The following is a 25,627-nucleotide window of genomic DNA, read 5'->3' as shown; positions in this document are numbered from 1 at the left end:
ACTAATAGCCTGCAGGGCTGTGAGGTCATGGGCATTTCCCTCATCCCATCTCATTTGGCAGCCTCTTGGGAAAAGGAAAGCACTTATGCTAGAGAGGAAGAATGGGCCCCCAGGCATTCCATGTGGAAGCTGTCCTGTGCAATAACATGGCATACCAGGATGGCACGGCTGAAGATGGGTTTAATCAATGGAGTGATGGGAGCATCCAGGCAGGCTCTGTGTGATCTCATTTTGGAAGGTACCAACAGGGAGCAATGCTGAGGGTCATGTGTGCATGGATGGGCTCAATCTCTTCTCTCCCATTCCCTTCACTGGCTCAGCACCGGGCTGCTAAGGACTCAGTAGGAGGTCATGGTGAAGAGCAAGGTTCATCTTCAACACATGCTGCACCATTACCAAGCCCTGGGCCACGAGTGAGAAATGCTAGCTCAAATTCTGGAGTTCAGGAAATCTGGATTATCACGGCAGCATTACCCCTTGCAAACTCCATGAGTCTGGCCCATTGACTCCATCTTAACTCAGCATCTCCACCTGTGAAGGGCATTTTCTCATCATACTACTTCGAAGAGATATTTATGGCGAGGGTCAAATTTGATAGCACATGTGAAATGCTTAGCATAGGGCCTGGCTCTGTCAACACTCAGTAAGAGACAGATAACTACCACCGTTCCTGTTATTAGCTGTCACCATTTTAGTACTAAGTTAGTATTCAGGTCTTCCTAAGTGTAGGAAGACCCACCTTACCAATAGATGCTCGGCTGCACAAGCAAATGCCGATGCGAACCATCCCACACTTTGCCTGAGAGCTGGGAAAGCCACATAAAAACCACATGGCAGTCATGTCAGCAATCCCTACCAGTAGGAAGCAGTGAGGTTGTCAAAGACTGAGTTAAGTTTTCACTTTCTGACTGGCAGTGGTGGTATTAGAGTACAACGTGAAACAGAGTTGTGTGAAGTAGTCAAACACAGAAAATGTCTCTTCACACACCCGTGCCAACCATGCATTGTGATGAATAGCAGAGTGAAAATGAGCCACACAGAGAGTTAGTTGGCGGTTTGGGGTCGGGGTGGGGGGGTGTCTTCCCAAAAGCATCAGCAACAAGTACTTTTCACACAACTCAGCACCCGGTGAGATCTTTATGGTGCTGGGAATCCACAGGTGATGTGTGTCATGAGGCAAGAGCAAAGATCAGGCTTTTATAGGCTGGCTTCCCACTTGTTTATGGTGTTGTACAAATGGGAGCTGCTGAGAAGCTAAAATCATGATGCAGACCACCTAAGAATCAGACACCTGGGACTTCCACGGAGACAGCATCCATTAGAAATACTGCAAGAGGGAAAGATGAGTAGGACACAGCCCAGTGTTTTGGTGCAGATTGCCCCTTACAGCTTCATGTCTGGCTTTACCAAACTGGGATTGTGCCATGCTTACTTTTTGGTGTCATGCCTTTTCTACCTAAAAAGATATTTTGGAGAGCTTACATATCAATAAAGGTGCAACTATCTCCTCATTTTAGAGGTGCATGAGGTTTTATTGTAGGGTGCATGTAACTTTTGCCTCAACGTAAATTACTACCCAGCATCTTAGTCAGGATGGGTATAAATTATGCTGCAGTAACAAACAAATCCAAAGAGCTAGTGGTTTTTAAGAGTCAATAATCATAGATTGTGACATTTTACCAACATGAACTTGAGAAAGATTAAGGGTGATTCAGGAAAGCTACCCATTTCCCCCACACTTCTATCCTTTAGAAAGGAAGAGCACAAAACCTGGTCAATGAAAAGCATGTACTTGGAGAAGGTATTTAGTTGATGCCTTACCCTGAGCCTCATGTCCTACCTTCTTCCCACCCAAAGAATCCCAGATGTTTCTCTAAAGAAAGACTCTACGCAGACACCAATCTGTCTGCTAATTATATTGTGTCATGTTGTTTCCAGTCTTGAGGTCAAGAATGATTCCCAGGAGGGCCCTCTTCCTGGCAGGATGCAGACTCTCCAACTCCATCCCCCCCACCAAGCAAATGCGTGCCTCTTCTAGCCAGCAAGATATTTATTTTCATAGCTTTGTCATTAGCTCTGTGCAAAGCTCTGAGTGGGGAAGATGACATGAAGAAGAGGGAAAGATGACAGAACATTCTTTAGAAGCCACCTCCTTTCACATTCTGAAGTTTTAATCACCGCTGACGACTTTTATCTCCAACGAAATGGTCTCAGTTCCAAAAAGAAATGCTCCTAGCTTCACTTGACCTGTTTATGGCCATGAGAAGATAGGCAGGAACTGGGCTACTGAAGACCCATAAGAAAATGATTTTGCTAGCAGATAGTTATCTGTCCACACAAGCCCTGGGAACTCCCTAACCACAGTGACATTTTCCAGGAACCAGAGAGACATAGGCTTATGTTTTCCAGGGTTGTGACAACTGGTGGGCCTCCAATGTGTTTCTTCCAATCATTGCCAAAGCTCGCCTCATGGGGACCAGCAGGAGGCCTGCTACCTACGACTTGCCTTGCCCCCACCTCCAGATGGCTTTCACCTTCCCATTTATAGTTATAGTGCATAGGTTTGCATCCCAATTTATCAGGATCCAAGCAGCATAGACTTAGAAAAACTAGAGTTTCAACCTCAGTTGTTCTGCTTCCTAATGGTGAACTCAATGAGTTGTCATTCCCAAGTCTCACCATGTAAAACATGGATGTTGGCATCTCTCCTGTTGATTAAATGAAACTATGATATAAAACTCACACAGTACCAGACACACAGTAAAACATTCAGCTATCACCACAGTGTCCTAAGATCTACATCTACTATCTCCACTCTACGCCTGGCCTCCTAACATAATTGACTCCTATTGGCTTTGTCTACCTCTGCTCTCATCTCTTGAATTCCATGATGGAGAGATCTGTCATTCCTTCATTCATTCACATCATCATCCACTCAGTAACTCAGTCTTATTTTGCAGAAGTGCATCTAGCCTACTGGTTAGTTCTGGCACCTGGTAGACCCAGTTTGGTGTGTTGGTCCTGCCAGTTATCTAACATAGAACCTTGGAAAAACTACTGAAATTACTGAGACCCGCCTCTCTTTTCTCACCTAAAAATAGGAGAAAGAAGATCTACCCCATCAGGGAGTGGTTCTAAAATTTGAGTTTGTATAAAACCCATCAGGAAGCTTGTTTAAATGAAGATTTCTGGGCAAGATCTGAGGTACAGCTAGATAACCTTATCTGTAATCAAGCCTCCATGGGATGCACTATCATATTTTGAGAAACTTGCTGTGAAGAGAGAATCAGAAGCTTCCTGTCAAGGGCTCAGTCCAGGGCTTTGCACACAGTAGGTGCTCTTACTATTAGTTATAGCATTCAACAGACTTCTGGACCAATCAAAAAATGTGTGGAGCCCCTTGTATGTTGTAGGCACTGCAGAAGGTATTATAATGCATCAATAACCCAGAGAGATGCTGTCCTGCCAGCATGTCTAGAAGGGGAGACAGACACTGGACAAATATTCTAGGTATCACAAAAAGAGAAACATGGGGCACCCTAAATTACTGGGGAAATGATTCAGACATTTCTCTTCCCCCACTGCCTTCCATCCCAATGTTTTAAGATCACTTTCCTAGAGTACAGACACTGGTGTGTTGAGCCAGCTCATACCAGCTAGGAAGAGCCCACTGCTAATATATTTTTTTTAATTTTGTGAGCTCAGTGACCTCTCATTGAAAATTGCCCGTGTTGGGAGTACTGATGCCATGGAAATCCAGAAAGGTCACAAATTAGGGCTCTCCCTCCGACCCCAAAAGGCAGTTGTTGGCTGATTCCTAGCACACCACTGCATGCTGATCCTCTTACCACGGCTTCTCTTTCCTTCGCCTTCTCCCACAGTGCTTATACTGGTTTGATCCCTACCCCTCCAGATGCAACTGAGTGGCTCAGAACCACCCAGATGAAATCTTATGCCGTGTTTAGAGTCTTTCCCTGGAGAGTGGTTGAGTGCCAGGTCACCAATCCCGCTGGCAAGGATGTGTGTCTTTGTAATGAATTCCACCTGCTGGGCACGCCCTATGCTTATTGGTGGATCATGGAGGGCAATTTCCCCTCAAGTAACCATGATACCTAATGGAATTTTTCTCATCGTTCCTCTAAAGGTCCACTCCTTATCCTCCTCCGCCACTGCACTCTCCTGGGTCTCAGAACAGGCTGTTTCTAGGAGTCCCTTCCACAGGGTGGGGACATTCAGGTGATATCACCAGCCAGGTATCTCCCCACAGTCTGGGAGGGAGGAGGGGCTGACCCCGGCAGGCCCCTACAAGAGGTCCTCTGATCAGAGCACTGGCTGGCCTGACCACAACGGGAAATTCTTCTCTCTTGTACAGAACATTCTCTCCTCCCCAGATTCCCTCTGATAGAAACTCTAAAGGAGAAATGCCAGGCCATAGAATTTAAACAGAAGGGCCTTAGACAATTTATCTCACACTTCAGCAACTTTGCAGTTTATATTTGTAAACCTCACTTATTTACTTGTCCTGTTTTCGTTAAAGTAAACTCATTTGGAGCCACCACATAAAAGGGTTTTGTTTACGTGGCCCCTGCTTTCAGTTTAGATTCCTGGTTTAGTCTATTAAAATGAGTTCCATTTTATTCTCCCAAAGAATAAGGAAACTCTAAATAAAGTTCTGAGCTTCCCAGACACGGATAACAGGCCCGAGATTTTGTCCAAAAGGCTCAGAGTGTGGCAAGAGAAGGGTGGGGAGGCAGAGAAGGAATTTGTGGGAGGCCCAGGCCTGGAGTCTATGGATCAGACTTGCCTGGGTGCTGGAGTTTGAGGCTCGAGGCTTGCCAAAGCTTTCTGGCTTGAAAACCATGATAGGGTTCTCTCAGGACGGAGCTGAGAGCTGGTAACTCATGTCGGCTCAGTGGGGCTCACAGGAGGGTTCCGCAAGTCTCATGTCTCCCCGTTACCTTATATCCAAGGCCCTGAAAGTCAGCACCTCACCTTGTATTTGTGGAAAGCCTCCACCCACTTGCCACACAGGAAACGGTCTTATTACCTACAGAGACAGCTCAAGAAGGTTTATTGGCATTCTGTCACATATCCCGTGTGTGTATGTGTGTGTGTGTGTGTGTGTGTGTGTGTGTGTGTGTGTATAGGGGGCTTCTTTCTGGAGCCCTTCAGGCAGAAATCACCGCCATGGGAATTATCCACCGACATGAGCAACAATTAGAAAGACACTCATCCACTCATCCATTTTTCTCCTCTTCTTCTGGCTCATTTATGTTTCTGGATGGTAGGAAAAGTCACCTCCTAGCAAAAGATTGAAGCAGGAGAGACTTGAGAACCACGAGAACTTTCTTACAGATGTGAGACTCCTCCACACAGTCTGTGGGCCACCCTCTCCCTGATACCCTCCTTTTTACCTTCCAGGCAGTGACTGAGCACAACTCAGGGATGAGGGTCTCTGTGAGAAGGGGCTGGGGAAAGGTCTCGCTCTGCCAGCAGCCCCTTGAGGGGAAGCCAAAGAACTCAGTGGTACAATCAGTAGGGAAACAATGACAGTGTGAGGAAACTCGTCTGTGACGTGCCGGGTGAGAGTTAGCATGAATCGGATACATCTGAAGACCCTGAAAGGGAAAGGTCAGGGGAACACTGTCCAGTTTAAATGCACATGCAACACAGTGTCACGTATGTCAAAAACACAAAGCCTCAATTTCAACGGCATTATGCTGAGTGAAAAAAACAAAATCAAAAAGATCAAATACCGGGTGCCTGGGTGGCCCAGTGGGTTAAAGCCTCTGCCTTCGGCTCAGGTCATGATCAGGGAGTCTGCTTCCCCCTCTCTCTCTGCCTACTTGTGATCTCTGTCTGTCAAATAAATAAATACATAAAAAAGATCAAATACTATTTGATTCTATTTATACAACATTCTCCAAATGACGGAATCATAGTGATGGAGAAAAGCTTAGAGGTTGGCAGGGATTAGAAACAGAAGAGGGGGGCACCTGGGTGGCTCAGTGGGTTAAAGCCTCTGCCTTCAGCTCAGGTCATGATCCCAGGGTCCTGGGATCAAGCCCCACATCGGGCTCTCTGCTCAGCAGGAAGCCTGCTTCCCCCTCTGTCTCTTTGCCTGCCTCTCTGCCTACTTTTGATCTCTGTCTGTCAGATAAACAAATGAAATCTTTAAAAAAAAAAAAAAAAAGAAAAGAAAAGAAACAGAAGAGGGCGAGGAGGTGTGACTTTAAAGGGGGAGGTAATGGAACAATTAGAATAGTTTATGGATGGAATAATTCTGTATCTTGATTAGGGTGGTGGCTACACCAATCTACCTGTGATCAAATGGCAGAGAACTATACATGCTCATTTTACCAACGTAATTTCTTGGTTTTGATATGGTAGTATAATTACATCAGATGTACCCACTGGAGGAAACTGGGGGAAGTCTCAAGTCAATGCCATATATTCCCATAGATACATTTGGAAGTAAACGAAAACGAAGCAACAAAAATGTTCCAAAAACTAAAAGGATATATATCATACTGATTGCTGTGGTCACTTTGCCAAAACGAACCTATTTTAGATTAAGGGCTGCTCAAATGGGTGTTTAGCCTTTTCTGGAACATTAGAATATTTCCCCAACAGTACGCATTTGGGTATTGTTTTTGGAATTTAAAAAAGCATCACTAACTTTGTAGAGTCAGCCAAAATGAACAAGTATTGATCGGCATTTGCTATGCCCCCGACATTATGGGAGCAGCAGTGAGAAGCCACACGTAGTCCCTGTACCCATGGACGGATGGTCCAGCCATGCAAACAGCCATGAAACAGATGGTCACACAGGTGATGTTTGCCAGGATTAAGAGGCATCTAGAGCAGTGAAGGTGTGACGCGTCTAGGACTCACCTCCATAACCTTCACGACCTCCCTGCGTCCAGCTGCTACTCACTTCTCCACTCATCAAACATCCAGTATGCCTTTCTGGATTACCCTGCAGAGACAGAGATGAACAACTAAAGCTTCCGGCCTTAGTTACGGAAGGCACAGCCAAGAGACTGACCATTTACAATGCAACTGCCATGGGGGGAGGCTTCTCCAAGATGAGAGAGAAATGGGCTGAACCCCAGCGACCTGCCAGAATGAACAGAACGAGACATCTTTTGCTGGAGCTGGGCCAAAAGGACGAATTATCAACTTTTCTGGGAGTCTGTGAACCAGTGGATCAACACATTCAATGATTAGAAATTAAATTATAAACATACTTAACTTACATTTAAAACAAATATAAGAAATACTCAAGATCTACCAGTTCCTAGTTATTTTACTACATTTGGCCATTATCTGTACTCGAGGTTCTTAACAGTTTGGGGATATCTATACAGTGAAAGTACATGTATCGGTATTCTATTGAACATCTCTTCCCAACCCTCTGTCCAGTGATGTCTTGTCAGTAGCCTGAAAGCAGCCATGGTCAGGGTATTGACATCACAGAAATTAACAAATGCTACAAAGCAGGACTCCCTCCCTACACCGTCCCTTAATCCCCAGAGAGTTGGTTGTTAAACATTTCCCAGCACAGCACTGGACCAAGGGCTAGTCCTGCAAAGGGTACCCTGGTCATTACTAGTGAAAATCTTCCTGTAGTTTTAGGTCTTCCCCTTCCTTCCCTGACCACAGGGCCAGGAGCTCAGCAGGTGCTTGAGAGCTCATTAAGGGGCAGCATAAAGGCAAGACAGGACACCAAATGTTTCTGTGATGCTTTCTGGTGCCTTGACACCACACCTAGTGTTTCTTTGGCAAGTGATATCCTTTTATTTTTCTTTATTTTGTCCAGGGGGTGAGGGGAGACATAACTTCTCTAAGACCCTATGGCCAGCCTCTCATAACGTGATGCAGACCTCACAAACCCTGATGTTGACAGAGCCACAAAAGAAGCCCATGGCCTGTGCAGGAATTCCCACCCGAGCAGCCGGTGACACCCAGGATTAGCACCACAGGTCAGTCCAGTTCATCGCTTTGTCCTATTCTCCAATACGGATCCTCCCCCACCACTCCCAGCCCCTCCGCCTTTCTGTGTATAAACCCTCTGCCCTCCACCCACCATTTGTGACATAAGACGGGTGCTCTCTTCCATTGCTTATGGATCTCACACTGCCCACTTCTCAGGATCCCTGACGCTCCCCCGTGAAATCCCTTTCGATTAATACAATGATTTTCAAACTTGACTGCATTCAGATTTCCCATGGTGGCCCCCATGAAACAGATAAGGACTGAGTTGCTCTAGTTGAAATGGAGTTTGGGTGAGCGGGCTGTCTGTACAGACTCCACAACATGAAGAGTGCCCCCTGGAGTTGTGTGACTCAGTGGTTAACCTGGGTGCCTGGGTTCCCCTGCATCCTTGCCATCCTGCTTCACCCGAACTCTCAGAACCCTTCAAGGGGCTCCCCAGAGCTCCATGTGGGGATAGCTTTCTCTTCTTCCTTTTGACTGCTCAGCATCCCCTTCCCCATCTTCCAGATTCAGCAGTTTGATTGTGTTTGGGGAAACCACCTTGATTTTTCTTTCAGTTTCACATGATTTAATGTGGCCAGACTGGCAACCAAGGCCCTAGGAATGGGATCGTCAGAGACAATGAGAGGTTCGACTCTAAAACTTCTGCGGGGATTGTTGAAAAGAGGCATTGTTTCTACAGGGCCTGTGAGAAAGTTTGGTGTAGCCAGAAGTTGCTGGCAGCCATCTTGTCTGAGACTGAAATCAACACGGAGCAAAACAGAGCTGAGGGAAAGTTTGAGTCTCAGAGACATCTTTCGAGCATTTGGACCCAGCTATGCCTGAAAGTCTAAAGCTAGAAACTCCTGTACTTTTTAGTTATATGAGCCAGCAAATCCTCCCTTTTTGGCCTGAACCAGTTTGAGTTGGTTTTCTACAGTTTGAAAACTGATGCCTTCTAATTAGCCTTGTTGGCATTACCTTGGACAACCAACAATTTCTGATAGAGTTTTGGAAAAATATTGAAAATACCTCAAAGGAGATCCTGTTTAACCCGAGGGCCCAAGAATGCACACATTTATTTCCATGGCCTCCTTCCCAGCTGAACCCTTCTAAAATGGCCATCAAGGATGCAAGGAGCCACCAACCTGCAGGACCATGAGAACAAGATATCGAAGACAAACAAGAGATGTCAACAGAATTGAATGGCAGGAGCTTCCAGATTGAAAGGGTCACCTAGTGCCCAAAACATTGAGTGAAAGAAACATTCACACTCAGATAAAGAGAAGGCCCTAAAAGCTGTCAGAGAGAGAGAAAAAAAAAAACGGACAGCTCATGTTAACAAAGAGAAGCAAACAGAATGGCAAATACTGATAGATTGGAATACTGGTGGATTTATTTTTACTAAAACTGGGAAGTAAAACCAGTGACTTTGAGTGGTTTCAGAAACTCTCTGTGGCCCAGTTTCATCATCAGTAAATTGGTGATGAAACAGCATAGAGGAAAGGAAATTAATGTCTGCAAGCAGCGTAGCAAGGGTTCAATAAAGCAATGGATAGGGAGCTCCTTTAATTCCTGATTGAAACTCAGCTTGGTCAGGACACCACCTGTTCTCCTTTGAGAGGGCCCCAGGACTCCAGCTATAAACCAGAACAGCTCAGAAATCTCCTCCTTGATGGAATGAGAAGCTAGACCCTCCCAAAGAAGGTACCAGACCTTGGGTTGAGCCCAGGTGAAAAGTCCAATTGTGCAATCCTGCCTCATTCCTCAGATGTCTCAGCTGTCTGCATCCCTCAGGGCAGGTTACGGGGAGAACATTCTAGAGCTCTATCGGCCCTCCAGAGCCCATCCTCACAGACCATGGTTTGAGATGGACAGTCACCAGTCACAGTCACCCATGGCGTGGCCGTCAGCAACTTGTTCTCATCACCACTCAGAACTACTGCTCCGCAATGACCCTTCATAGTATGTTCCCAGCTCCAATGCTGTCAATACATTTGTTCCTCTGCATGGCCAGCTTGCTGCCAGCCTCTCCCAGTCCACCTTCCACATGTCACTCTGCTTTTCATTCCCAAAACACACATCTCGTCTTAGCATCCTCTGAAAACTTCTAAGACTCCCCCTTTCAAAGGCAATAAAATCCCAGCCCCCAGCCTGCCATGTTGCCCCACAGGATGCCCTCTGACATCCCCACTCCAAACACACAGGACTCACCTCCCCTCATGAAACATCTCCAGCTCACTCCCAACAGCAAACCTTTGCTCAAGATGTTGCCCCTTCCTGGAGGGCTTTTTCCTCCTATTCCAATGCCCCACAGTGCTTTGCATGTACACCCACCAGGCTTCCTCTGAATCCATACTCTATGCAAGTTAAGACCAGAAGAAAAGAGTGACCATAGTGTATTTAAGTCTGAATCCCTGAGATCATTCAGGACAGAGGTGAGCATTTAACATCAGTCCCAGAGACTAGCGGTAAGTCAGTAATGTCCAAAGTGTGCTAATAAAATCCTGAGCATCTTTATGCTCTTCGCCTTGTGGTCAGGGCTTGGTATGGTCTCCATTAGCCAGAGTCACTGGGGAGAAGATGCTTTGTTAGTTAATTAAGTATGAATTGCTATTAGTCACATTGTCTCTCTTGTAGTTAAAGCTTTGTCTCATTTATTTTTTGACATGAAAAGCATCATGTCACACTCCATACACTGGGAACACCAACCCTCAAAAGACAGGGAAATTTGGTGAATCAGAAGGTCCTTAAATGCAGGTTGGGTGGGGGTTGGGTGCTCATTCCTTTTGACTAGTGGTAACTCTTATTAATGGAATTCGTTTTGAGCAACTTCCCTCTCCCCATCCCATCACCGCCATCTTGCTTACTGCGGGTGGGACAAGTGGCTGGCATTTAGGAACATTAAGAGTAGCAACGACTCCCTTCGCATTCACATGTCACAAAATTGGGGCTCACATTGTTTGGATCTATTTTTTTTTTAATTTGCATTCCTCTCTCCCACTCCTTCCTTCCAGAATCTCCAAAGTGAACTGGAGATGACCTGAGCCAAGACAGAAATGAACCAATACCTGCTTTGTAAGTTTTCTTTTAAAGATAACCAACATTATTCATCCCTGCCCAGAGCAAAATTATTAATAATAAGATACGAAAAACAATCACAATTGAATCCCAGTGCAAAGATCTGAAAGACCCATTAGAGACCGAGGTGAGACCCAAGTTCAAGAAACTCAGTAGGAGGAGAAATCAGCAAAACCCCCTGACTTTATCATGGGTATGTAACATGTGTGTGCATTTGCTCTCCCTCTGCAATACACCTGGAGCCCCAGTTCCAGTTCCTTCAAGGCAGAGTGCTATTCATTTCAGCAGGCATTTCCAGACTCCTTGGCCCTGCAAGGACACACCTTGGCAAAGAACCTAGAGTCCTGTGCTCAGGGTGGCTGCAGGGGCGACCCCGTGGCTGCAGAGGGCTGTGGCACACAGGAACTAGACTCGTATCACCTGAGGGGCTCCTGGACTGCAGCAAACAGAAGGGTCTGTCAATGTGTTTGACACTCATCGAGGAGTGTGGCCCACTGAAGAATTCTCCACACTGACAAGACCCTGCTGACATCACCACCAGTCCAGGTTCAGAGAGAAAGAGAACACAGAGAGCAAGATGCCCTCCCCCAGATGCTGGCAAGATAAGCAGTGCGCGTGAGGGTCCCAAAAGGCTTTGGCCTAATTCATGCCATGGCCAGGTGTGGTTTAAGACTTGAGTGCTACTGGAAGGTTTGCTGGGTCCCTCCAGGGGCACCACCTCACTGATCCCCTTGCCTAGCTCACCCAGCATGGTTTCAGCAGCTGCCTTACACCATTGGACGCTCCAGGGGAGCCAGAGGGACTATCTCCCAATCACTCACATAGGCGTCTGCCAGGCAACAACATCAAAGATGTGGATGAACCACCCTTCACCTTCAAGTGCTCACCCTTGGATGTGTTTCTAACATCTTAGGTGCCCAGGGCCTGGTGCTGAGGGAGAGGTGTCAGGTCAGAGCTGGGAAAAGCAGCTTGTCCCCTTGTCAAGCCATAAACTCTAACCCTATCAAGGCAAGAGGAGAGACCATCCCTCGAGTACACAGGTCTCAAACTTTGGAAGAATCAGAACCACCTGTGGGGGCAGGGGACAGAGGTTGTTCCTACCCGCTGGTGCCCCCACCCCCAGAATTTTTGTTTCAGGAGGGATAGAGGAAGGGGGTGCCGAAAGGTGCATTTCTGACAAATTCCCCAGCAATGCTGAAGCTGCTGGTCCAAGATGACACTGAGAATCACTCCAGAGACAACAGGCTGGGTTGGGTCAGCGGCCAGTGATGGGTCCAATGATCCATCACTAAGTGTTGCAGGGGGCGGGGGGCAGAAGTCAATGTAAAGAACATCACAGGTTCAAAGCCAGGGTCTCTCAAAGCTGTGGGGTACCAACTCCATCTAAAGGAAGTTCACACTTCATTCAGTCCTCTTGTGCCCTGCCTCATTTCTGCTAATCATACCCAGGTGCTAGTTTGTATCTGAAGGTTCAAACTTGGCATGAAATATGCCCAGTATGTCCTGATTTAAAAGCTATAAATTAAATCATACACGCTTTGTGCCAGGCACTTTTATGCATTATTTTATTTAATTACTCACAGCAACACTCTCTAGTAATAACAGTAATATCTAATATTTAAATAGCACTATTTAAAGCCAGGAAACACTTCTAAATGCTTTAGATCAGGGTCAGCGAACTGCTGCCTGTGGACCAAAACTGGTCTATCATCTGTTCTAATAAATAAAGGTTTATTGGAACACAGCCATGCACATTGGTCTATGTATTGTCCGTGAGTGTTTTTCTGACAAAATAGTAGAACTGAATCGTTGTACAGACACCATATCCCACAAAATCTAACATATTTACTCTCTGGCCCTCTACAGAGGAAGTTTGCTTAAACTTGCTCTAGATATATTAACTTCCTTAATTCTTGTGACAACACTATCTATAAATGCTGGGTTTTTTATTGTGGCAAATACGCATAACATAAAATTTGCCATTTCAACTCTTCTTTTTTTTCTTTTTAAGAGAGAGAGAGAGCATCCATGAGCGGTGGTGGGGGTTGGGGTAGAGGCAGAGGGAGAGAGGAAATCCCAAGCAGGCTCCACACTCAGTACAGAGCTCAATGCCAGACTTGATCTCAGGACCCTGAGCTCATGACCTGAGCAGAAACCAAGAGTCAGACACTTAACCCCCTGAGCCACCCAGGCATCCCCCATTTTAACTCTTTTTTTAAGAGTACATTTCAGTGGCATTAAGTACATTTACACTGACACGCAGTCTTCACCATCACTCATCTCCAGAACATTTTTCATCTTCCCACATTGAAATTCTGGACTCATTAAACAATCACTTCCTCCACCCCCACGCTCCAGGCCCACGGCAACCACCACTCTACTTTCTGTCTCTGTGATCTTGACTACACCAGGTGCTTCCTGTAAGTGTAATCTTACAGTATTTGTCTTTTTGCTCCTAGTTTATTTTACTTAGTATGTCTTGGAGATCTATCCCTGTTGTAGTATGTGTCATAATCTCATTCCTTTTTACAGCTGAATAATGTTCCATCGTGTGTATACCCCATTTCATTGATCCCTTCATCTGTTGCCGGGCACTGGGTCATTTCCACCTCCGGCTATTGTGTATTCTCAACATTCACACAGCTGCTCTGAACCTCGGTGTACAAATAACTGTTTGAATCTCTGCTTTTGATTTTGTGGGGTTTGTACCCAGAAGTGGGATTGCTGGATCATATGATAATGCTATGTTTAATTTTATGAGGAACCACCATGCTGTCTTCCACAGTAGCAGTACCATTTCACACTCCCAACAGCGATGCACAAGTGTTCCAATTTCTCCACAGCCTTGATGATACTCATTGTTTTTTTGTTTTTACTTGTTTAAAGTAATAGCCATCCTAATGGATATCTCATTGTGGTTGATTTACATTTCCCTGACGGACAGTAAGGAGCATCTTTTCATATGCATATTGGCCATGTGCATATCTTTTTTGGAGAAAAATTTATTCAAGTCTATTATTCATTTTTTAATTGGGTTGATGATTTTTTGTTGTTGAGTGGTAGAAGTTCTTTATATATTCTGGATATAAATTCTTTGCCAGATATATGATTTTTAAATATTTCCCCCATTCCATCAGTTGTCCTTTCACTCGGTTGATTGTGTCCTTTGATGCTCAGGAGCTTTTTATTTTGATGAAATTCAATTTATCTATTTTTTTTCTTCTGTTGTCTGTATTTTGGTGTCATATCCAAGAAATCATAGCAAATCCAATATCATAAAGCTTTTCTTCAAAGAGTTTTTTTTTTTAATGACCACCATGATTTACCCAGTACTCCTAGTAATAGTTAAGAGACTTTTTTAAGATTTTATTTATTTATTTGACAGAGAGAGAGATCACAAGTAGGCAGAGAGGCAGGCAGAGAGAGGGGGGAAAGCAGGCTCCCTGCTGAGCAGAGAGCCCGACTCGGGGCTCGATCCCAGGACCCTGAGATCACGACCCGAGCTGAAGGCAGCGGCCCAATCCACTGAGCCACCCAGGTGCCCCTTCAAAGAGTTTTGTAATTCTAGTTTTCAGATTTGGGTCTTTGATCCATGTTGTCTTAATTTTTATGTAAAGTAAGTGTCCAACTCCATTCTTTTGCATGTGGAGATCCAGTGTACACAACATCTTTTGTTGAAAAACTGTCTTTTCCCATACTGAATGATCTTGGCACCTTGTGAAAACCCATATCTAAGAGCTTATTGGGGGGCTCTCTATTCTATTCTGTTAGTCTTTATGTCTTTATGCTGTACTATACTCTTTTGATCACTGTAGCTTTGTAGGAAGGTTTGAAATCAGGTAGTCTGAGACCTCTAACTCTGTTCTTTTTTAAAGACTATTTTGGCTATTTGGAATCCCTTGAGATTCAATTTGAATTTTAGGATGGATTTTTTGATTTTTGCAAAAAATATCATTGAGATTTTGATGAGGATCGCATCGAATCTATAGATCACTTTAGGGAATACTGACATCTGACACATAGTAAGTCTCCTAATCCATGATACAGTATGTCTTTCCAGTTACTTGTGTATTAATTTCTTTCAGCAGTGTTTTATAGTTTTCAGTATACAGTATGTCTTGGGCCTCCTTGATTAAGTTTATCCTTAAGTAATTTTCAATGCTATTAGAAATAGACTGTTTCCTTAATTCCCTTTTCAGATTGTTCACTGTTAATGTACAGATGTGCGATTGATATTTCTGTGTTAACTATGCTAAAATTAAGTGCTATTTTCATCACCATTTTATAAGTGGGAAAATTGTACCACAAAGAGGTTAAGAAATCTGCCTAAGTCACACAGCCAGTAAGTGAGGGAGCCAGGGTTCCAACCCAGCCATTCTGTTTCCAGAACCCCTTCTCTTCACCATTACTCTCAACTCCTCTTCTGAAAAAGTAAGTAGTATCTTGGCTAAGGTTTCACTTGGAGTAAGTGGCAAATCCAGAATTTGGACTCAAATCTGATTCCACATCTTTGGTGGTAGGATAATAGCATTCTGACAGTCTTAGGATACCCAACCACAAATCCATCAATTAAATAACATGGTTACTCAGTGTGGGGGAAATTCAAATTTTGAGGGTTGTTTTTTTTTTTTTTTAAATAAATCAGGTGCATGGAAGAGATGAATGAATTCAGCTAAAGAGTAGCCTGGATGGTACACTAGAAAAGAGGTGAGCTCTGCCCTGATTTTCCTCCAGATAGTCTCAGATGCTTCATTTGGTTTAGATGATAAGTTTTATGGTGGCTCTAACTCCAGATAGTACATTTCCTCAACTGGTCAAAAATTTTTTTTTAATTTTTTTTTAAAGATTTTATTTATTTAACTGGTCAGAATTTTAAGTTGAATTTTAAAAGGCAAGAAAGGTAAGGTAACCACCTGAACAAATTTCTCCTGAATCCTCCCAGTGTTTATTGTATGCCTCTCTCCTCTAAAGAGCATGGTGGAGTTGGTTGTTTAATGAGGAATTTCCCACTCTGAACTACAAGGTGAAGATTCAAAGTCCTTCACCTACAAGTTGAAATCCGGTAAGAATCTCAGGAGTGACTTCCAGTCTCAAGTGTCAATAAAATGACACCAAGTGGCCTTGTTTGAATCTGTGGGACTCCCAAGAGGCCCAATGGTTGGTCATTGTACCTTACAAAGGAATGCCATGGACACATCCCAAAGACCTTGGGCAGCAATGCTAAAAGGCAATGAAGTTGAACTAAATAAGCCTCCTCATTGGCTGCTGCTATTAATGTTGTAAAAGATTCTGCCCATGGGGCGCCTGGGTGGCTCAGTGGGTCAAAGCCTCTGCTTTCGGCTCAGATCATGATCCCAGGGCCCTGGGATCGAGCCCCACATCGGGCTCTCTGCTCAACTGGGAGCCTGTTTCCCCCTCTCTCTCTCTGCCTGCCTCTCTGCCTACTTGTGATCTCTGTCTGTCAAATAAATAAAAATAAAATCTTAAAAAAAAAAAAAAAGATTCTGCCCAATGGCTTTGGGCCTGAGTAAATGTTGGCTTGGCTGACCCGGTCCACTAAAATGAATTGGGTATGACTAAGGCACATGGATGCCAGCCCTTCCATTAATAGGGAAGGCATGCAGGGGCAGTGGAGAGGGTCAGCATACCAAGGAGCAAACAAAGATTCCTTTGGGAAGGGTGAATTACAGGGAGAAGTGGAAGAAACAGAAGACAAACCTTGATGTTCTTGGGGGATGGGCTGCTCAACCAGTCCATGCTGAGGACAATGTGGCCTGAGGCAAGAGCCCTTGATGCCCCTAAGCAGGTACATGGACAAAACTATAATATCCATAAGCCTCCGCCTTACCCTCTGTAAAATGGGATTCGTAGATCATTTTGCTCCTAATAACTATAAGGAATTGCCATAAGGATCAAATAATAAGAGATAGGAGAAAAGGGGAAAAAAAAGAAGAAAATCTTTACAGGTAAATTCCCTATAGGAATCTAAGGTATAATCTTAGAGCATAGGTTGGGCTGCTGAAGACAGTGGCAGGAATCAAAGGGGACTTTGGCTTTAAGAACAATGCTGTAACTTTGTGTGGGGGTGGCAAACTCATCTATATTTTCTGTATATTTCAAAGGCATGCATACATGTACTATAGACACAAATCCCTATATTCAGATAGAGTTCCAGTTCAGATGCCAACACACAATCCTATCCTCTTCCCCATTGGCCCATTCAAACCCACGTTGTGGAGTCAATTCTTCCCCACCTCTTGGAAAAAGCCTAGAGATGGGTCCATCGGTTTTCTGGTTGGAGACCCCAAAATGTCCTCTTGTCACTTATGGTTTCAGAAATGGTGTCATTTTGATAAATAATGTACGGTTCCACAATAGTCACGATTCCACTTAGAGCTCAGGCGGCCTCAGGCTGGACCTCTAATGGGGGAAGAAGCATGCCGATTCTTCATGTCCTTGTTCTGCTCAGACCTTCCTGTCCCCCCGTGGCTGGATTTCTGACTCCTCCAAGCCTGGGTGGCGATAAGGAGAGAGAAAAGGCAGGAATGGTGCTTCTGTATCGATATCAGCGCAATACGACGTTAGTTTTCTCGGGCCTTGGCAGATGTTGGAAGCCAGACCTTCGCTGGGTGGTCTGATTTGCTGGGTGATCCCATCATCGCTGGAACTCTCTTCCCCAGCTCCTTCGTGCAAGCCAGGGTCTCCCCACTGGCTGCTCCACGCTCTTCCCCGGGTCCCTGGTGTCCAGGCTCCATACCCCAAAATCTCCAGACGAGCTGTGCAAACCCGTGGGGTGGTGGACTTCAGCCTCATTCCTGTCTTGCCCATACCGAGGGCTGGAGACTGGGAGTAGGTAAGAAGCACAACATGCTCGAACCCTCTCCAAAGGATGTTCTCCCCCAATTTCCCTCTCAGCTTCTCCAATTTTATACCCTCCACTGAGGGGTTAAAGATCGCAAAACCCATCCTCACCTGCCCAATCCGTCTGTCCCTCATGGACAACCTGGTAGACTTTTTTCCTAAGTGTTATAAGATATTAAGAGGCAACTCTTTGCCCATTGTCTGCAGGGGCCCCGACACAACAGGCATTAAAGACTTCTGGGCTCTTGGCTAAGTAAGACAGACAATTCTCAAAACACTGTGTTGTAGAAAAAACGACTAAAAACAACTATGCTCTGTGTCATTGCAGGGGCTGGAACTAGGGATAACGTTTTTTCTTATGTTTCTCTGTATTTTTAAAATGTTAATTTGAAACAGAAAATAACAAAAGATGAAAGTAAAATTAAAAGAGGAAAAATTCTAGAAAACGGGGAGAATGCAGGAAACTAACAAAGAAAGAAAGGGAGGAGAGAGGCAAGAGGGGTCAGGAAAGGTGGGTGAAAAGGAGAAAAAGCAGCTGCCAGGGCAGAAAATAGATGCCAGAACAGACACTGCTATCTTCCTTATAAGCACTCCTGTGCTTTTGAAGTGATGTCAGCCTCAAGGCGCTGGGGTGGCTCTGTCCCTTAAGCGTACCGCTCACGGTTTCAAGCTCAAGTCCTGATCTCAGGGTCCTGAGATCGAGCCCCACAGTGGGCTCCAGCTGGGTATGGAGCCTGGTTAGGATTCTGTCCCTCTCTTTCTCTCCCTCACTGCCACCCTTCCCCATCCCATGCATGCATTCTCTCTAAAAATAATAATTTTATATATATATATATATATATATATATAGAGAGAGAGAGAGAGAGAGAGAGAGAACTAAATAAATAAATAAAAAGTGATGTCAGCCTCCGTGTGGGAAATGCACACATTCATTTAGAGACAGTATTGCACACACGCAGCCCTTGGGAAGGGGTAAGAAGGCAGGATAGAACAAACCATCGGATGCTTTTGGGTGAACCCACTGATCTGTCTTTGCATGGAGCCGAGGGATAGGACAGCTCTGCTGACGGGAAGGAACTCAGAATGATGACCAATCCGGCAGGACTGGTGTGACACCGGTATTCCGCACAGGCCGTGATGGAGGAGATGCAGGGAAGTAAAGTCGGAGTAGCTACATAAACAAGACTGCCAAGACCACCTAAAAGCTCCTCAAATTGCACTAATTCAACATCATCCATTTGAACAATGTGCTAATCTCAGAAAATCTTCTCGTGAAAGCAGGTGTTGGCATCAGCTTTTACTCTAGCTGGAAAAAGCAAGAAAACTCCAAGTATTTCCTCTTTAATTCTAACACTTTGACTTGCCACTATCTGAGATGGGATAGCAGGGATCAGGCTGCGTGCAGTGGGTTGCCACTGGAATGGTTTTAAGCAGAGGAGGTACACGTGGGATATTCTGTGTGCTGTGTGCCCTGCAGATCCACTCTCCTCTTCTCCTTCTTGTTCTGTACCCCTGGAGAGGGACCTCTACAGAATTTGTCCCCTGGGCCTTTCTGCTGTCTACATTTGAGTTGGGTTCAGTCAGTGGAAGGTGCCGGAAGGATATGGAAAAAGGAGAGAGAAATTACGGTATTTATTCACTGTTCATTCATTCATTCTACTGAAGGCCACCTCTCCTGGAATTTTGTGTCCTTTCCTACAGCCATTCAGGTCTTGCCGGGGTCTGGTAACTGCCCCCTCTACTTGCCCCTTCGGATCAGACCGGCCACAGAAGACACAGGGCTCAAGGATGAGCAGATTTGGGGAGATTCGTCCAGGAGGCAGATGGTAATGGTTTGGTCTAGGGTGTAGTGTAGAGAAGTAGATCAGTTATGAAAACATTAAGGAGATTAACCGTATCCAACGTATGGTCATGGATTGAACATGAGGGTAAACGAGAAAACTACTAGTTATAGGTTTGAGAAATCTGATGGACAACGGGGCCGTTTGTGGTGGTAAAGAAAACTTGGATTCCATCATTTCTTTCATAGAAACTCACTTTGTGAGTTACTCCGTTGGAGATGGAGGCACATCTATATGGAAAGATCCTAATTTTCTTTTTGGCATTCACTATGAGACCGCAGAGGAAGCAGGAGTCAGGACCTCGGGGAGGAGAGCGTTTTAGGGGCTGCAGCTCAGTATGGTTGAAAGAGCCACTTCCACATCATGCATTTGAATAGTGAGTTCTCCTCTGCCTCTGCCCAAAAGTCACAGACTGTTTCTCTTACAACACCTAATGAAGACAGATTAGGCAAAGCAACTTAAAAACTTAACTTCTTCTATCTCTCTTAAGTACCAGAAAAATTGAATGTGAGATTTATAATTACTGTGCGTTTTTTTTTGAGAAAGAAAAATCTCATACGCAAAGAACATTTTCATAAATCATGTCTATGATTAAAAAAATATGGTTCGAACAGACACAACTCTGTTTTACCCTGCATCTGTTTCACATACACAAATGTGTCAGGTTTACATAAACCACACTGATACAGATGAAAAATAAGGGAAGAACAAGATAAAAATAGCTCTTACGGTATCAGTCACACATCTTTTATTATTATAATATAGGATACCGTTGCAATCAATCACGCTGTTAGATGGCACTGACTAGGAACCTGAAAGCCCATGAAGGAAGAGCTAGCCAACGATCAGGAATCGATTCTGAACTTCAGCTTGAAAACAAAACAAAACAAAAATCTCCGAGATCATCTGTTTGGGTTTCTGGTGACAATTTCGGAGATAGTGAAATGAAACCCTCTCATCCCCCTCTCCACCCACCGCTGTTGTCAGGTCCTGGTCTCAGATTCATTTCTTTCCCAGGAGACGCTCCCAGGGCACAGTGGGAAGGGAAACTGACACGCTGCTGCCCCTTTTCGGACGCTTCCATCCACAGATCACCCATAACCGCCACCACCCAACCAGCCACTAGGAGCTTCCCAGGCCTGAGAGATAACACTGCTGATTTGCACTTTGCTCAACCCCCTCTCCTACCGTCCCGACTAGCAGAGCAGACACCCAGCTGGAAAACTCAACTCACTTTTTTCCGTCAACTAAAACATTTAACGTCTATACTACAATTATAAAAATTGCTGAGGTCTCCGGGGAGGATTTTTTTTTTTTTTTAATGCATGTAAACTTGACCCTAGTAAGTAAAACTCTGCTTTCTCATTCATTGACTAAAGCATACTTTTTTCTCACAAACTTTTACTACTTGAGTTTCTCTCAGCGCTTTAGCTTTCCTTTCTGTACCCTCAGTGGCTCTCATCTTAAAGCCTAGTGATCTATAAGCAGATACTTTATTGTTCTGCCAGAGGCAATTCTATTTAAGGATAAGGATTCTATTAAGGATAAGCAGCAATTCTATTTAATGTCTGGTGCAAACATTTACTCCAGATATAATATTTAACCAATTTTAATCTTTAAATCTTGAGGTTGCTTAAAATTCTACTTTCACCTTGATATCCCGTTTTAAGGCATTTGGTATTTTCTACAGGTGTATCGGAAGATTATTTTTTTTTCATTCCTTAAGAGAGACCGAGAGTAAACGTGTAGCCAGTCTCTCTGTTTTAGGGGTTATATTTATTTCGAGCTCTGTGTTTGCCAGCTGCCCACTGAATTTGCATGACAGGCATGTGACATCTCCCAGGCAAGAAAGGATGAACATTTGAACTCTCCGGTTACCTCTGACTTGATCCCATCTACCCAAGATCCGTTGAATGAGAAATAGAAACAATCCCATAGAGAAATCCACAGGGAGAAAACAAGAAGTCTCCTTTTGGAAAATGCTCTCCCCTCATCCTCTCCAGGAACTGATTCAAGATATGGCTGCTGCAGAGAAAAGTCCCTCCTGACTGAGCGGGCACTGGCTTCCTATTAGTACAGGAGGATTCGTCCCCCTATCAGGAGGCCCAATGACAGGCTCCCGGAGACAAGACACTCTGTGCTGTCCCCATTAGGGCTCCTCTCTCAGGATGAATAAACATTTGGTGGTTAACTGGCAGAGATTTTATCTTGGTTTTCCCCCCTCTTAATACCTGTTCATCCATGGGAAATGTGGATCATAAATACAAGTAAAAAATAAAAAATGAACACTGAATCCCATGACCTACTGACCGTTAACACATTGGGTGTATTTTGTTTCTGTCTTTTTTCAATGCTTAAACTGCTTCTGTCGTGGTGGTATTTTAACACAGTTGTGACTATCCTCCGGGTACTCTCTTATATCCTCAATTTTCCGATCGGGAACATTTTCATGCAATAAAACCCAACAGAGTAAATGTTTTCCTCTACACCACAATGTATCTGTAGTGATGTAATTACACAGGGCCTAATTTGAATTCAGAGCTACACCATCTGCTTCTACAATACCAAGGAAAGATCTCCATTTACAATGGAGCAAGACAGGCCAATGGGCTACAAATTTAAATCCATTTCATCAAGTCTTCTCCTACTTGTATACCTACTACCGTCCCAGTGCTCCTCTGGGTAAACAGAGAAGTCTTCAGTTTCAGTCGTTCTGAGTTTCTTTCTGTCCCCAAATATAGCATACTCCTAATTCCTAGCTTCCAGGCTTTTGCACAGTCTGTTCCCTCCGCTGGAAATGCTCTTCATCTTCTTGACCCTCCCACCTTCACTGCAGCCCCAGTGGAACCTGATAATTTCCCGTTCAACTTTCAGGCCTCAGAAAAATGTCCTCTCCATCTAAGATGGGAATGACTTCTTTCCCATGAACCGCCCACCATCGGCACCTTCCACACTAATTATAACGGACCACATTCCAGTCTTCCCTGCCAGGGAAAGGCCCATCTTGTCCAAGAAGACAAGGATCATCCTTTTCTTGCCCATCCTAAGAGTTTTTGTACGTTGCGTCTACACGGCGGGCAATCAATAAAGCCACTCTATGAATCAGTAAATGAAGGCACCATAAATAAAACCATAAAGTTGAAAATTTTTCAAAGTCATCTTGCTTATCTAAGATAGCGTAGTCAATGTACCTAAGATATCAAGAGATTCTTCCCAGGCTCCTCTTTTGCCATTGCTCCTTCCTTGTAAAGCCAGATGGAAATTGATCACTTGGCAACTAGACCCACAATGACCCACTCCCTAAGAAATTTCACCATCATCTGGACTTTCCCCTCCTGACACCAAGGCCGAGAAAGTATGAAAAATATGGACTCACCCCAAAGGAAAGGGTTATCCTCTCTAAGAACTCACGACTGTGTATCAGGATAACGATCTTCAACTCTGCTATGAAGAAATATTTACAGGCGGCCCCTTCAAAATCACGAAATCTTCTTTGCCAGACATTCCTGGTCAGGGAGGGAACAGGAGAATCTCTTTCCTTCAAGACTTTTAAAGTCTTTCAGTTCTGAAATATAAGGCTTACAAAATTTTAATTTCACTCCCAAATTCCTAAATCCCTGGGATGCAGACCCACTGGGCTGATTCTTCATGGCTAGTGCTGGCCCATCAGTGAGATCTCAAGCTCCTCCAGGTAAGGCTGCTGCCTCCATTAGAACCATGGATGTTGTACTTGGACGGGAAGCTCTGGGAAGAGTTCAGTAAGGAAATAACCACACCTCTAATTCCTCAGACCCACAATGATCCACTTGGCAGAAGGACACCTACATGGGGAATTAAACAAGGAAAACTTTCCAATAGTCTGCGAAATTTATGAAAACCTAGCTCAGTCCAAAATGGCCTTTTAAATATAGTGACACACTTTGGTACACACACACACACACACACACAAAATCCCTCAAGCAAAGAGTAGAAAATGACAAAATGATGAGTTTTTCTGATCTGGTTATTTTCACAAAAGTTCTTACAAAAATGTAAAAATTAAATCCCATTCCATTAAACTTATCAGGAGTTATCTTTACTAAAAAGAAGAAAATTATAAGAAATTGGTACTGTCCCAGAAGACCTTTTTTTTTTAAGATTTTATTTATTTATTAGTCAGAGAGAGAGAGCACAGGCAGAAAGAGGCAGAGGGAGAAGCAGGCTCCCTGCTGAGCAAGGAGCCCAATGTAGGACTTGATCCCAGGACCCTGGGATCATGACCTGAGCCAAAAGCAGCCACTTAACCGACTGAGCCACCCAGGTGTCCTCCCAGAAGACCTTCCGCTACTCAGATGGTTGCTACCCCTCGGTACTGTATCCAATATAAGAAGCAGGAAAAGCATAAAAATGGAGCCAGGGCTTGGGCCCTATCCACTTAAAGGAAATACAAACATCATTAGATTCTTAATTCCATGTAATTCATTAATTCTCAATCAATTTTGCATGCCACAAAATGCCTTGACATTCTGTATTGGCAAAGCTAATACCCCACCACCGGAGATACCCAGTATGCATAATGATTTTCTCTTAACCTATAAGATAACTTTAATCCCAGGAAAGGAAGTACCATGGGCTGATTATTTGTGCCCCGCCCCAAATTCCTACGTTGAAACCCTTCCCCTCCCCCAGTAGCCATATTTGGAGATGGGACCTCTAAGGAAGTCATTAAGGTTAAGTGTAATAGGATTAGTGTCCTTATAAGAGGGGCTATCAGAGCTTGCTGGTGTTTGCCCTTGTCATGCTCTCTCTCTGTCATGCTCTGTCATGCTCTTCCCCACAGGCATGCGGGGAAGAAAGGCCATGTGAGCCTTCAGGAACAAGGCAGCAGTCAACAAGCCAGGAAGAGAGCTCTTACTAGATACTGAATTTGCCAGCACCTTGATCATGGGCTTCCAGTCTCCAAGACTCTGAGAAAATTACTGTGTTGTTTAATCTCCCCAGTCTGATATTTTCTTATATCAGACTAACAAAGGAGGGAATACATCAATGAAATCATGAATGACACCACAATTAATCCCTCCTTCTCGTTTTCCTCCCCCTCCTCCCATGAAGCCCACTGGGGTCATTGGTATACCCAAACCATAGCTCTAGTCCCAGGAGCTCATGGCACGGCAGTGCTGCCTAGCAGTTAGGAACCTAGTCCTTCAAATGAGCAAACACAGATTTGAATCCCAGCTCCACCATTTGTTACCTGTATAATGTTTAGAAAGCCACCTCACTTCCCCCGGTCTTGACTTTCTTATTGGCAAGACAATGGTGTCATTAAGAACAGTACCTGCCCATGAAGATTGCTGACAGTGTTGAGTGAGATAATGTCTATGAAAGGCCAGAGTTATAACTCAGCTTCCAAACAGTGTCTTTGTTGAGAAGCCTCTTCTTGGAAAATGCTAACCTGTGGACACTGGGGAGAACAGATTTGCCTTAGCCACCTGATGTTCTCCCCCAAATTTAGAAGTGGTGACATTTCCAGGCAAAAGACCTGGTGATACTTCATTGGGCTGGAATAGAACAGACCTGAGCATGGGTTCTCTGGGGACGACAAATCGGGAATAAAAAGAAACACTGTAAGGAGCTATAAACCAACAAGTCTGCTGTCAATGGGCCATGAACTCAGCGAGGACAGGGGCTAGATTTGTTTTGCTCATCACTGTTTATGCAGCGGCTAACGCAGAATGTAGCACAAACAGGACTTGGTCAAGATTTGTTGAACAAAGCGGGGAAAGGACAAGCAAGTGGTTATTGACCAAATGCCAACTGGCAAGTGAGGGTCCCATCATGGGTAGTCTTGGCAATGCCACCAGTGGAAAAGGCAAGGTTCAATGTCACCT

The sequence above is a fragment of the Martes martes genome, assembly GCF_963455335.1.
Source record: "Martes martes genome assembly, chromosome: 1".
In the NCBI taxonomy this organism is placed as follows: domain Eukaryota; kingdom Metazoa; phylum Chordata; class Mammalia; order Carnivora; family Mustelidae; genus Martes; species Martes martes.
The sequence above is the reverse complement of the archived record's forward strand: the minus strand, read 5'-3'. Positions refer to the sequence as shown.